This window comes from Mastomys coucha, chromosome X, assembly GCF_008632895.1.
Source record: "Mastomys coucha isolate ucsf_1 chromosome X, UCSF_Mcou_1, whole genome shotgun sequence".
Taxonomy (NCBI): domain Eukaryota; kingdom Metazoa; phylum Chordata; class Mammalia; order Rodentia; family Muridae; genus Mastomys; species Mastomys coucha.
This window is the reverse complement of record NC_045030.1, coordinates 162,990,748-162,997,705: the sequence shown is the minus strand read 5'-3', so window position 1 is coordinate 162,997,705 and position 6,958 is coordinate 162,990,748. Positions and strand designations below refer to the sequence as shown.

Genomic DNA, 6,958 nt, shown 5'->3' with positions numbered 1-6,958 from the left:
CCATGCTTTCCTTACCCTGGAAATTTCCTTACCCTGGAAACCTTTCAAATTATAGACTCTATGCAAGCCACAACACTTTAATCATTGATTAGTTGTTGAATCAAATCCCCATTCTATCATTTACCAGCTATATAACTCTGCCAAGATTCCTCACTTTCTTACCCTTGACTTTTTAAGCTGTACAATGGGGTGATGTAAAGTTCTTTGCCTACTGATTTTCTCTCTGTGTAGCTTAGAGCTCTTCAGTGGTGAAGGTTGTTTTTGATGGAAAGTTTTATAGCGTCTGCAAATTTTGAAAGGATGGGGTGACTGGAAGTGCACTTCACCAACAGAACTTCTAATTAAACAAACATCTCCTAACCACTTTTCAGAATCAGGCAAAACAGCCAGAATACAAATGTGAGATGTGGAAGAAGGCATATTAACATGTGATAAAGTTTAGCTTACAAGAAATGCACACAAAAGAGAAAGTTTATTGTGATTCTGTACTATGTCAACATCAAATTCACCTAAATGCTTCCACATTTTTAAAGCTCAAGCAATAGCCTTGGACTATGAAGTTTAGGATTCTGTTGATAGGATATTAAAGGTGAAGCATTCCTTGGCATTATAATTTGGTTAGAAAACACTGGTTTTGGAAATAAATTAAGACTACCTATTTCAACACTGAGAGGAAGGGAGCAAGGAGAAATTCTGGATGTTTTAAGACTGTGACTGCTCTGCACACTAGGGATCTGTGCACAGACAGGAAGTGCTAAATGGGACAGTAGCCTTGAGCCCTCAGCTGAACCCTGGAGTAAAGTCAGTGATAACAATGTAGTGAGGACTTGCTTTCCTTTTCATTTCCTTTTTCAATCATTCTTTTCTCAGGCTAAAAAACAAAAAATCGGCCTTTGAAAACCATCTTTGTTCTCTTTTCATTATTGAAAATCTAGAGAACAAAACCAGTTGTTCCAACTGTTCACTTTCCAGCCTTGTTATAGGAACACTACAAAATAAAACCAAGCAAAGGTTAATTTTAGAGTGAGAGTTTGGGGATAGTGCACTAAAGAAGCAATTTGTAAAGTGAGTGGTGGAAAAATTATGTCACCAGAATTTAAGATGAAAAAAAGTAACGAGCAATATGTAACTTAGGAAATGTGGGTGCTTTGATATTTAGGGAGACTTAATTTATGAATGAACAAATGACATTCATTGATATCATGAATAAATGACATGTATGGAAAAATAAGTATTTTAAGGGGCTAAAAATAAGAAGTTACATTTCTATATAACTCTTGGTAACAAAATAAGCAGAAACAAGAAATTCTAGGAAACACGTTAAAATAGAGGAATTTGCCGTGGAGGCCCTAATCTTTGAACTTGAAATCTCTGTTCAGTTCAGAGTACTAATGTAGGATCTCTTTTATCCTGCCTCTCTCTTTCTCTGTGACTCTGTGACCACATTTCCCCACTCTTTCAAATCACTCTTCATCTCAGTTAAGAGCCTGCAACTCCAATATTGCTACACTGTGGCAATTGCTGTAGAATAACCATGTTTTACCTCACTCTTCCTAGAGATCAAAGAGTGACAGTAAATGAAAGAATTCATGTGGCCTCCATAACTGTGGCCAGCAAATGTCAAAATAGAGAAAAGAGTCTGAGGAGGAAAGGACCAAAAAAGAATCTTAAGGAAAACAAGCTAATTTGTAAAACTCCCTTTTCTACATGTTTGCACCATAAATGGCAAAAGTGCTCTATGAGTTTGTTTTGTAAGGCATGGTTTAGCTCTTCTAACAACCATTCAAACAAAATAGATTTTTCTCAAATAGAAAGAAAAACAAGAAAGGGAGATTTTTACTTTAAAAATACACTGTGAATTTTCTTTGTTAGAATAAAAATTACTTTCAGTTGTAATAAATAAATAAATAAATAAATAAATAAATTGCTTATGGGTTCACAATTTCTTGATTTCATCAAATTTACAAATTACATTCCACGGGGCTGGTGAGATGGCTCAGCGGGTAAGAGCACTGATTGTTCTTCTAAAGGTCATGAGTTCAAATCCCAGCAACCACATGGTGGCTCACAACCACCCATAATGAGATTTGATGCCCTCTTCTGGTGCATCTGAAGACAGCTACAGTGTACTAATAATAAATAAATAATAAATAAATCTTTAAAAAAAAAATTACATTCCGTAGAAAAATTGAATTCACTTTTTTTTCACCAGTTGTGATTTTCATGTCCCATTTAAGTAGCTCTGTTATACTTCAAATCGCCAGTTGTCAAAACAATTGGTTGATTTTGGCAGTCCAAAAGACTAATGATTCAACTCCAGCCTATCAAATGTTTGAATATTTGGATTCCAGATAAGCCCAATGGGTACATTCAAACAAAGGAGATGTACTTGACCTTTCTGGTACTTTCCTGATTATATCCAGAAAAAAAAATGGTTATACAACAATTTCTTCGTGCCAAGTCCAAAATATCCATTCCTAAAGTTTTCTTTAAACAATATACTGTCTTTGAATTTTGCTCAATTTTGTTATTTAGAATTAAAGAACGCTTATTAGAATCAAGTCTCCTGAAAACTGACATATTCAATTACATGCATCTGTTCTAAAGAACAGACTGTCTAGACAGAAGAATACCATTGTGGCTTAGAAGGAACACGATGCGTTACAGAGGCTGTTTCTTCGACTAGGTGACCATTGGTGTGATCTGTGCTAGGAACACCATGTAATAAACTACTTTTTAGCTTCCCACATGTGTGTAGATATGAACAATCTCAATGGCTACAGCTATAAACAAACTGAGACTGAATTACAGCAATGTGGTGCTGATAGAGAACAACACATAAGCCAAAGATAAATATGAAACACCAGCATTAAAAAGGCAAACTAAAAGCAAACAAACAAAACTAGATTAATATAAATTAAAGCCAAGCAAGCATCCAAACTCTGTGGAAGAAGGAATTTTAGCCTTTGTTCCATGTTCCAAGGATACTAACAACTGTATTTAGGGTAATGAGTGTATAGTCATTTATTCACATGTACATAGAATAAGAACAAACTGTTGGCTAGCTATGAAAAAATGAAGCATCTGTCTTGGGAAACATCCTCACAAACAAAACCATCCTGAGTGCATGCCATATGCAAGCAAATCAGCTAGGGATATTGGGTGTTTCTAGTAGAAACTTACAAGAAGGCAATTCTTACCTTTTTATTTTATTTTTTCATTAGATATTTTCTTTATTTACATTTCAAATGTTATCCCCTTTCCTGGTTTCCCCTCCGGGGAAAAAACCTATTGCCACCCACCTTCCCCTGCTCACCACCCCATCCCCTCCTGCTTCCTGGCCCTGGCATTCCCCTACACTGGGACATTACCTTTTTAAATGTTTAGGCTTAAGTGTATGTCTAGTACTTCAGAAAGTTACCACACAGAAGACAAGTTTGATCGTGTGAAGGACCTAAGTTAAAATCAATTACTCCCAATATGAGTTTATGCAGGCTATAAATCACATGCACTTTACAAAGCCATGGTCAGAATATGAGAAAAGGATTCTGTTCCCACTACCCAGCCTCTAAAATTGGTTACCATCTTAAGAGATTTAAAATACAATCATTGCCAATTTTCTGGTTTTCATGGCTTAGAAAGCTGAGGAGGCAAGGGTTCATTTCTTAGTAAATTTGCCCCATAGGTTAAAGAAGGAAGACACAAATGATAGGAGAGTACATGGCATATAGTGGTTGCTAAGACACATGCAACAAAATACAGGCTACCACTTAAGAATAACCAGGGGATATATGAGGTGCAATATCATCAGCTGTGATAGCTCTGTATTCTGGCCCAGCAGGGACGACTGCTGAGGGTAAAAGGAAAAGGAAAGCAGTTTCATTAGGACAAATGTAAGAAGACCTAGACAGGGAAATAAAAGGCAGAGGCCCTTACTACACTGAGGCAGCAGCATTATGAGCACCCTGCAGGGAAGCCTCACTTTGGGTTACTTTCCAGTAGGTAAGGACAGGGTTAGGAATGACTCATAGTCTGTTTCTTTACCTGATAGTAAAAGCTTGAAATACGTAGATCCAGTGATTTCATTAATCAGAACTTAATGAGTCAACTACTGTCTCTGACTTAATGAGCTTAATCAATGTAGAAAGCCATTTAGCTGGACTACACAGACCCCAAACAGCCATAGAACAGATATAGTGATTGCCACAGCCTAGAAATCTACAGTTCAGTCTCTCGGTTGTGGCAGATCTGGATGAAAGTCCTGATACTACTACTTGGTTACTTGATGGAAGTTATATACTGTTCGTAAGTCTTGAAGTACTTATTGTGTTTTATAGGGACAGAGTCATACTTACTTGATGGCTGTCTGTTTTTATGATAGCACTATTTTTTGATCAGAGTCCCAACACACACGCACGGGCATACTCACATGCACACGTACACACACAAGCACACACATCTTTGTGGGGAGAGATACACATAAACAGACAGACACAGACAGTCAGAGACATACAGTGACAAACATAGACACACAGATATGAGCTAGAGTAAAGCATTCTAATGCATGCACAGTTACTTAGAGCAGGATAATCATCAGATTCTGCTATTTTGAGATTTTTTAAAACTAGTTTATGTGCTCATGTATGGCCAGAGGAAGTCTCTCTTCTTTTTATTCAGTAATGAAATTGGCAGAGTAGCTGTTGACCACATTTCACATCATGTGGATATGTATATAAAGCTGATCTACAACAGAAGAGAACAGTACTAGCAGTGAGGATATGCAGAGGTAAGAAAAAAAATGACTTGGCATTATTCACATACCTGACTACCTTCTCAGTTCTTTGGGACAGCCCTGATTACCACCGTTCAAACAGTTCAATAATAAGTTCATGACAACAAGTAAATCCTTTAGCATAGTATCAGGCACAGAGGATGCAATACACTTTTTACATATTATTTGTTTGAGTAGGGGAGAATCATGATTCCCTGTACATTCATAAGTGAAGATATAATCGGAAGAGATCTTTCTCCACCTACTTGTCAACTAAGCCCCAAACTGGACGACATACCCAGTATAGACAAATGGGACACAGTGTGACTCCAGAGCAGTGAACTGCCACTGAGTGGCACTGATGACAGACTATACTTGCCCATGTCATCTGGCTCACTGAAACAATTTGTTTAACTGCTCCAATGTTCTAGCCTCTATCTACATGGACTCATTCTTGCTGGCAAAGACTTCCTAGTTTCTACTAAGTCAATACCAACAGCAAAAAAGAGAGCTCTGTATAGAAGCATTACAAACACTAGATTATGGCTCTGCTTCTGTCACTGTCTCAAGTTTAAGGCAAAGTATCACTTATGGAAAGGTCTCATAAATGGAGAATCTAGAATGAGATGATTTCATCATGTTACAGTGTGAAGAAAGTTAGAGAATATATTGGCAGATTTCTAATATTTGCCTCATGGATTGTAGCTAAACACTCAATATATCAGTGCTTCTTTTCTGCAAGCATCCCAACCTAACTAAAGATCTTGGTACAACTGACTTTATATCTATGGCTATGTCCACTACCAGTGCAAATCCAAAGCCAAAAGCCTGAAAATATTGAGTAGCTTACTATGTCTAACCTCCTGAATCTTACACGTTTGACCTCTGTTTGCATTTTGCATGAAATTTGATCGATTTAGTCTCTCCATTGCAAAATAAGTCACACACCTATACTCATATTCCAAAGTTCAATGATCTTTTTTGAATATTATGGTTGGTCCCATTATATACCATTCTACCATCTTTCTAGCCATATTCTTTCATTCATTCCAGAGGCCCCTGGACAGCCATATTATTCTTTCTCCATGAGGCAGAAAAATTACTTTCTACTTATATAGTAGAAATGGGACCTACTCTTCTATTTGTCTCATGCCAGAGGTTTAGAAACGTTTTGTGTTGCTTCAGCAGACATTTTATGTTTCACTGTGTACCCAATCAGTTTTATTTAAAATACGTCCCTAACAAGAGTTCTGATACCAGATGCAATTTTTTCATTATTCTGCAACTGATTCATAATTCGCTAACTGAGAATAAAATGAGTTGCTATGGAGAGACTGATAGGTGATTGAATGAGAGAAGAAAGAGCTTGGTGGGGAGCCATGATTGCAGTGAAATACTGCTAATAACCACATAAGGAAGAGGTGTGACAAGGAGGCTTTGGAGCTATGAAATTTGTCATTCAATTTAGACATTAGTGGGTATAGTCTCAGGGCACTGTTAACAGTAGATGTGATATAGGAGAGAGTAAAAGGAGGGAGAACATTCGGAGAGGTCTGCAACTGTTGGAGGATGTAGGATCTGAGGGAGTGACTTGGTGGTAAAACTCCTGAATCCAATCCCTAGGATCTCCCTTTCTTTTTAACCCCCTAAAAAATACATTATAAGAAGAGGTAGGTGAGGACAGAGTTGATGAGGATTAACCTAAAAGCAATGTAATATAGGACAAGAATTCTTTGGGAAATTTGGAAGTCAGAGGATGCAAACATATTCACAGTGCACTATGAACTCAAACATGTGAATTTTTAAGTCTTCAAAAGTTAAAAACTCATATTTGTTTAAGGACTACATGAATGTTCTTAATTTAGGCAAATGGCATGGGTTATAAGAAAATTGAATGTAGTTGGCAACCTCTGAAGCCTTTTTTGATAATTCTCATAGGCTGAAATTTCTTCAGATGCTGAGCTGATTTGACTATTTGGGACAATTACTAGAATCGTTTGAAAGATCCTTTGTGATATTAAATGTACCTGGTCTTGGCTTAATAATTTATTACAGTTATAATTTAATTCATGTCTGACACATGATTATTTATGTGGCATATTTAAAAATTTTCCTCTCCTTGACAAATGAGACCTCATAAAGTTGCAAAGCTTCTTCAAGGCAAAAGACACTGTCAATAGGACCAAA

The 6,958-nt window shown here is 36.9% G+C and overlaps 1 protein-coding gene across 1 annotated transcript in view; it reads right to left on the bottom strand.

The window, feature by feature from the left end:
- Mid1 (midline 1) overlaps positions 1–6,958 on the bottom strand; it is a 363,560-nt gene that overhangs the window by 271,089 nt on the left and 85,513 nt on the right. The window lies entirely within an intron of this gene.